Raw genomic sequence first — 7,775 nt, 5'->3', positions numbered from 1 at the left:
GTGTCTCATTTTATTAAGTAAGACTGAACCCTTAGTGAATGATTCTGCAGCATCTGGTGTCCGCAGTCTACTCTCTGACTCACAAAATGCCTGCCTATGATTGTAGCCACATTCACAGCATTCAGAGCAAGGGCCACGGCTGAAACAGAGGAGGACTGCTGAAAAGTTGATTCTGGGCTTCTTCTGCATGTATTTAAGACAGACATTCAGAATTTCCACTTGTACTTCTACCCCTTTTCGGATGAATGGGCCCCATGTCAGACTGCATCTTCCACTCATCTGAAGAAGTGTCCCTTTTCCTTTGAGTGTCACGGCTCTGGCGCAGCGGGACTGATGAGTACGACTACCACACGTCCAGGCCTTCCACTGGGGAGACACAAGAATTCTCAAGAATTCAAAGCTATAGAACTAGAATCTTCTGTAGTGTCCAGATAAGGGATACACCTTACAAGTTTCATCTTCATTCCATCCACTCTTAAATAGGTCGTAGACTAGAGACGGCCCTACAGGTATGGAGACACACCACCAAACCTGGATCTGAGGTGCATCGGTGGACTTGAACAAAAGGAATTTGGTACAAACCCACATACTACAGTGACTCTAGCGTGTGCTTTTTAAATAAATTGAATCCGGAAAAATAAGATCTTGTTCTTCTTTACTTTCTTTTTTAAAAGTTCGCAAATAAAAGAATAATTACTGGTTGAATGTGGAAATGTTGAATTTCTCTTGAATGAGTCAAAAGAAAGACATTCAGATCTTTGAATATAGCCCTCCCCAATTCCCGGACTCATTGAAAAATATATTGAGCCAATAAATTGATAATTAATAAACTAAACTACAGGGAGGGGGCAAAAGTAGGTTTATATGAAACAGAGTTTATTCTTGTTATTATTAATTATTGTATTATTTTTCATACAAACAACTGTAAACCTACTTTTGCCCCATCCCGTGTTTCCTAGTTAAGTCACCTAACTTTTTTCTATTCAAACCAATAAACTACAACTTCTCACTGTGGGTCTAATTTGCTCATGAGAAACCCCATCACACACAACCCTTCACAAACTCAGTGTCAGCTGCTACTTTCCTCTTCATTTCAATTCACAGCTTATTGTGTGCTACCTACAAGGCAGGCACAAGCTACTACTACAAAGAGGTGGCAAACAGACAAAACAGGTATTTATTCAGCAGTGGCTAGTAATATATAATACAAATTTTAATTTACTTGTTTCCCCAACAGAATTACATGTGAGTATTGCAAACACCATACAGTGTGGTCACTTCCAGCCATGAGGAGGGAGTTATTGTACATTTCCTGTTTCAGCTGAGATCTTCCCATCCAGCCCCTCCAGGTAGACAAAACACGAAAGAGTTTACTTCACTTAATAGCTGCTCAAACTTGAAGGTAGCTGACATAGAAGGAAACAGGAAAGGGCTGTAAGTGGATTGTACCCTCTGAGTGTTTGGGTATCTCTGGTTTGTATTTCCGTGGTGACATTTAATTATTTCACCTTTTTAAAAATATATATTAACTGTGAAATTTATATTCCTAAGAAAAAATCAGCTAACTTGTTAAATTGCACATCATCTATTGTACTATATCATCAAAGCTGAGTTTCCGAAGCCATGTTTTAGGTCTTTTCCTTAGCAACATACACTTGCTTCTTAAAAAACAATAATAAAAATCATGTCCCAAGCACCCCAGTCTAAAGTTTCAGCTGTATTGGGTTACTCTTTGGATGGGAAATAGGCTGGTTGCTTTTCTTCTCGGCTTCCAAGGCTTGCTCCTGAATCCTTTCCACACACACAACTCTGATTTCAAAGAGAAACCCCACTGGGAGGCTGGAAGACCGACTGAGAGAGAAGGAAGTTATGCTAATTTTCCACTGCCAAAGACACCAGTGAGCAAACAAATACTTGCAGTTTAGGAGGAAAAAAAGGCTTCATTCTAGATCAATTCAAAGTTTGGTTATCACACTCGAAAGTGTTCCGGCTCTGCCATCTCATCCCGCTTTCTCCTCAGTGCCTCCTGTCCACATAAGAAATGTCTGAGCCCATAGGAAACTTCTGAGTTTATGTGAGCCAAACTGATAACAATTGCCAGGAAGCAAAATCTCAATTGATTGAGAAAATGTTCCAGAGAGTGGCACTTTTACAGCTTATTTTATACATTACAATCAAAGGAAGAGACCTAAAGAAGGTTACATGAAATTAATTGGTGGTAGAACAGGGAGGTGGGAGAAAGCAAAACGGGGAAATGTCTGAGACTGGATAAAAAGTGAACTGAAGAGACACACTTTGACATGGTGAACAGGGTCGTTAGCAACGAACATTTACAGCAAGTTCACGTGGTGTTTGGGGAACAAGGTAACAACGAGGGGCTCTGTAGTCTCATGCTCTGGTGTGGTGGAGGTGCCCTGAGGGGGGAGGTAAAGGAGATCACTCTGATATCACTAAGGTATGTTATCTTACACTCAAAACGAAAATAGAAAAGCTCACTTAATGTAAAGACCGACCTTTCTCGAGGAAGCTACAGGCCCAGGACGTGACTATTCAACACGACCCACTTCTAGTTAGGAGTTTTTATGTTCAGACTCTCTTAGTGGTCACTTTTGGTCTGTGAGTGTGTAAGCCCTCCCTGAGCTTGTCAGGTTTAGTAGGCGGTCCCTTTTTCATCCACACTTGCTCAGCCAAAGAAAGCGTGCTGCTGTTTGCAGAGCAGAGCCAGGCTGAATGTGACAGTGTCCCGTGGGAGCCCAGGCCTGTGGCCAGTGCAGGCACAGACAGCTGTAGAGTGCGACCAGGACTGTGCATTTGGGGCAATGATTGACCCCTGAGGTGTTGGGGCCCCTAGTCACCTGTGTAGCTTCTCCAACGTGCAGGAGAACTTTGCCTCTCCACTTTGAAAGATTCCAGAAAAAGAAACCAGGAGCTCTGCGGAGAAAAAACAAACAAGTTTTTAAATGTTTACAAATTTGCTGATGGTAAAATAACAGACTTATTGTTGTTAGTGGAGGAGATGCTGATGGAGAACTCTTTCAAGAAGAAGTGGTGCACACCAAAAGAAATCTCTCGAGAAGAAATAAAGTCCAATGTAATCATTTAACAAGCAATTTATACATGTTGTACAGTACAATAATTCTCAACCTTTTCCCCACCTTCTTTTAAAATCTAATGGACTGCTTCACCAGGAAAAACCATACACATATAAAAATAGAGAGCCTATGTCACAAACCTCCTGAAAAGGAGTCCTTGGCACCCCAGTCTCCCCGAAGTTGAGAGCCCTGGTTTCAGTCCCCACGGGCAAATTTGGCCTGTGCTCCTCACCATGGCACCTGTGGCCTTTCCCAGTGTGAGCAGCAGCCTGGCAAGGCTTGCAGCCCCCTGGGTACAATTACCAAGCGGCCCTGTGCAGAAATGTCTTCTGCATCCTTTCGTGCTTATCCAAGAGAGTATGAGAAGAAAGATTTTTTTGGAAGAAAGACCTTATGCTGCACTGGGAATCAGGGGTTCTGACAGGCTGTTTTTTAAATTGTTGTTCAGTTATGGTTGTTCTTCCTTTTTCCCCATTGCTCTCCCCTGCCCCTCCCCCTCCCACAGTCAATTCCCCAGGACCGCCCATGTCCATGCGTCCTCTATTCATGTTCCTTTGTTTGCCCTTCCCCTGCTTTCCTCCATTACCCTCTCCCTGCGCTCCTCTGGTGACTGTCAGTGTGTTCTTTTCTTTTTTTAAGTTTGTTCTTTATTTCAACGTCTCTGGTTCTGTTTTGCTCGTTTGGTTGTTTTGTTGATTAGGTTCCACTTACAGGTGACCATTGGACAGGTTTTTATAGTTGCATCTCCTGCTCACGTGACATCTGTGGGGTTCAGTTCTTGTGGAAAATGAAGGAAGCGAGAGTCCGAAAGGAAACCTCCTCTTCCACCTTCTGTGAGCAAATGAACGATTCGAACCACTGCCGCCCAGTAGCTGAGGGCACGAGTCTTGTCTTGTACGCGTTGTGAGCCGTGTCGCTGGGCAAGCAGCTAGGACTCTCTGAACCCGTTTCCTCTCACTTGTTTACGTCACAGATTAAATTATGACAAATGGAAGGCGAACACTTTGCTTCCCAAAGTCTTTAATGAATAACTATTATTCTTATCAAAGAACCAAATTTCTTCTTCTTAATCCTTATATCAAAAGAATATACAAAAGATTTAAAACTAAGGAATAAAATTATAAACTTACCAGAAATGACATGGGGAACTTTTAAATCTTGAAAGAAATGGAGGTATTTCTATCTATGTAACTATTTTAAAACTTTATATGGCTAAAAAAAGCATAAAGACAAAGGATAAATTTAGAAAACATTCACAAAATACATTATGAAAAAGCTAATTTTTATAATATGTAGAAGAAGCTCTTATAAATCAATCAACATACAGTGGAAGCTTAACCCCACTCAGACACTATTTTTTTATCCATTAAATTGAGAGACTTAAAAAATGTGATAATACCCCTTGATGGAAAGTGGGGAAATAGATATTTATGTACTGTAGGTGGGAGCACAAATTGGTGTGCTTTGGAGGGAAATTAGGCATTATTTAGCACATTATAAAAGCAGATATCCTCTCACCTAAAAGACATTTTTTCTAGGAATTTCTCAAGCATACATGTTTACCCAAGTCCTCAAACAAGTATACTTAGATGTTCACTGGTCCATTGTTTGACTTTTTAAAAAAAGAGAATATACCCCGAATGTCCAGCAATAGAACACTAATCAAAAATTGAGAGTATTTCAAAATAAGGGTTTATATTTCCACCTAATGAAATGGAGTAGAACTATATTTCTGATCTGGAAATACATCCAAGATAAACTAAGCAAAGAAAAATGCTTGCTGAATACTTGTATGTTAATAACACACATGCACACCTGTACATTTATACACATATGTAGTTTTGTGTGCACTTACATACACACATACATGTATAAGGAAAGTAGTAGAATAATACACAAGAAAAATTACAGTGGTTACTTCTGGAGGGTAATTTTTACAGCCTTTTTTCATTGTGTTAAATTATACAAAATAAAAATTTACCAATTTAACCATTTTTAAGTGTACATTTCTTTGGAATTAGGTACATTAACATTATTGTGTGATGATCACCAACATCCATTTCCAGAACTTTTTCATCTTCTCCAACTGAAACTCTATCCCCATTAAACATTACTTCACATTCCCTTCTTCTCCCCATTCCTAACTCCCAGCCCCTGACAACCACCAATTTGCTTTCTAAGTCTGAGTACTCTAGAAATCTCATATATGAGAAATCATATACGACATTTGTCTTTTGTGACAGGCTTATTTCACTTGGCATAATGTCTTCAAGTTTCATCCATGTTGTAGCATGGGTCACAACCCCTTGGTTTTTAATGCTGTATAATATTTCATGGCATGCACATACCCCATTTTTGCATTTATCTGTTGATGGACACTTGGATCTATTGCCCTTCTTCGTGTATTATTTCCCAAGAATGCATTTAGGTCATGAAGCATCAAAATCTAAATAATTTGACTAGAAGGAGAGTTTTCCATACTCCACTTTGAGTTTGATTGGTGGTTCTCAGAGTGGAGCTGGGGCACATCCTGAGCTGAGGTTTAAGTGAACTTCTTGGGTACTCCCAGGAAAACACTTTGCTGGGGCCCCTGTCCAGCCACTGCCTTATATAAGGGCCAAATAGCTGCCTAGTCAAAGACCACAAATTCTGTTGCATTTGGTGCTTAGACACACACCATGTCTTTTGGAACAGGGATGGAGCCAAAGAAAGGATTCAGTGAAGACTGACATACAAAAGAAAATGGGAGTCTCAAAGAGAAAGTTTATTCTAAGGAGTTCAGCTACTGGACCCTAGATTTAGGGAGGAATAGTGGTTTCAGCAAAGGTTCCTCCCCTGGCTGGTGTAGCTCAGTGGATTGAGCGCGGGCCTGCGACTCAGAAGATCGCAGTTCGATTCTCAGTCAGGGCACATGACTGGGTTGCAGGCCAGTTCCCTGTAGGCCAACTCCCAGCAGGGGACACACAAAAGGCAACCATACATTGATGTTTCTCTCCCTCTCTCCTTCCCCTCCCCTCTAAAGATAAATAAATAAAATCTTAAAAAAAAAAGAAATAAAATCTTTAAAAAAAAAAAAAGGTTCCAATTCAACTGCCCTGGTAGCCCATAAGTGCCCCGGAATCCTAAGAGCTCTGAATGCAGACTCAAAGAGCTGCCTTACCAGACTCTTTATTTGGAAGGTCCAGCTAACTCCGCTGTAGAACAACCCTTGCCACCTCATCACCATCCTCTGTTGAGCACCACCCAGAAGGATGAAGTGCCCCTTCTCACCACACACGAGACTGGCCAGCTGGCCTGGCACGGGTCAAGGCGGGTGGTTCAGGTCTGCAGCTTCAGAGGGAGAGGCAGGGAGCTCAAAGCAGCCTGCTTTAGCTGCAGTCTTTGTGTGAGAGAGCCAGAATGACTTCTGTCTGTGGCCCAGTAAATGCACCAGCACACTCTGAGAAGGAGGGAGAGGATGTTTTTCAGAAGGTTGGAGGTCTGGGTGAGCACACAGGGCAATGGTGACTGTAACTTGGGTGTGGACGTTGATGTGTCCTCATGTGGACCCACAGCATTGGGAGCTTTGGGAACACTTGGGTTACGCTTCCTTGGCAAAGAAGGTACTTTTCTCCACTTGATTTGCAAAGGATAATCTTGGATCTAGGAGAATCAGACCATTCAGGATTCAGAAACTACCTAGGCAGTGCCGTGTAGGCTGTGGCTGTGCTCTGCAGTAACCTAGAAATGTCAACATCTTTGGTTTTGTCCCTCATATCAAAACACCATAGAATTTCAGAAATATTCAACAGTGGGTATTTTGTGAGTGGTTTTAGAGAAAATGGATAGATGAGTCAATATCTCAGAAAAAGACCTCAGATTTCTAAAGTGAAGAAACAAGAAAATAATTGGTTCCTTCATGGTGGCCAGAGGGCGAGGCTGAGATTCAGAGGGGAGGTTTTGAATCTGGACTGCACCACATGTTGGCCATGTGTCTCATGTACACTAAGTTTTTGGTGAGAACCCTCAGGATTTTCACTAAACAGTCAGAATCATTAATGTCCCGGTCTCTTTACTGGACTACTGTGCACATTGAACGAGACATTGAGTGCCAAAGAGCAACCCTGGAGTCGGTCCACATTTTGTAGGAAGGAACCCTCAGTCTCCTCACAGGCAATACATCCTCAAACACCTTTTTTTCTAGGACATCTCTGGCAAACCTACCCCTTTTCTTACCAAATTGAGTAAATGAAGCAATATAAATATAAATGCTATTTTCACACAGTAGCGTACCAACATCATTCATTATATTTGTGTAACATTTAACCATGTTCAGGACAATTTTATGTGGTGTTTTGAGTATTGGGAAGCCTGGGTTTGGAGGGCAAGTAGTTCCTTTTCTGGTTCCTAGCCGTGCAGCCTGTTTCCGTTGACCGCACTGCAGCAGGCACACACCTTTGTGACCTACAACACTGTGCGGCTTGACTTGTACGAGTGGGTCCAGTGCAGCAGATGATAGACTCCCACCCATCATAATGGTGCAAAGAGAGCTCGTTTTATGTGTGTTTTTCGGTCACAATCCTCAAGGTGCGAAGAACAAAAAAAGGGACAACGTTGACTTAAGAGAAAGGGAAATTTAGTGAAAGGATATTGACCAGTATGTCACTAAACAGCCAGGAAGGCCTGAAGCCCAGACCTGGACAA

At 41.8% G+C, this 7,775-nt stretch overlaps 1 long non-coding RNA gene across 1 annotated transcript; it reads right to left on the bottom strand.

The window, feature by feature from the left end:
- Positions 1-281: 281 nt before the first annotated feature.
- LOC118985927 (uncharacterized) lies at positions 282-3,394 on the bottom strand. Its single transcript, XR_005066233.1, has 4 exons — positions 3,156-3,394; positions 2,514-2,931; positions 1,308-1,406; positions 282-366 (listed from the first exon to the last, which is right to left on the bottom strand). It is a non-coding gene; the product is annotated as an uncharacterized LOC118985927 (long non-coding RNA).
- Between the last annotated feature and the right edge of the window lie 4,381 nt (positions 3,395-7,775).

Source organism: Sturnira hondurensis, unplaced genomic scaffold (assembly GCF_014824575.4).
Source record: "Sturnira hondurensis isolate 20B ecotype Veracruz unplaced genomic scaffold, ASM1482457v3 Scaffold0004136, whole genome shotgun sequence".
Taxonomy (NCBI): domain Eukaryota; kingdom Metazoa; phylum Chordata; class Mammalia; order Chiroptera; family Phyllostomidae; genus Sturnira; species Sturnira hondurensis.
This window is presented reverse-complemented; position numbering and strand designations above follow the sequence as displayed.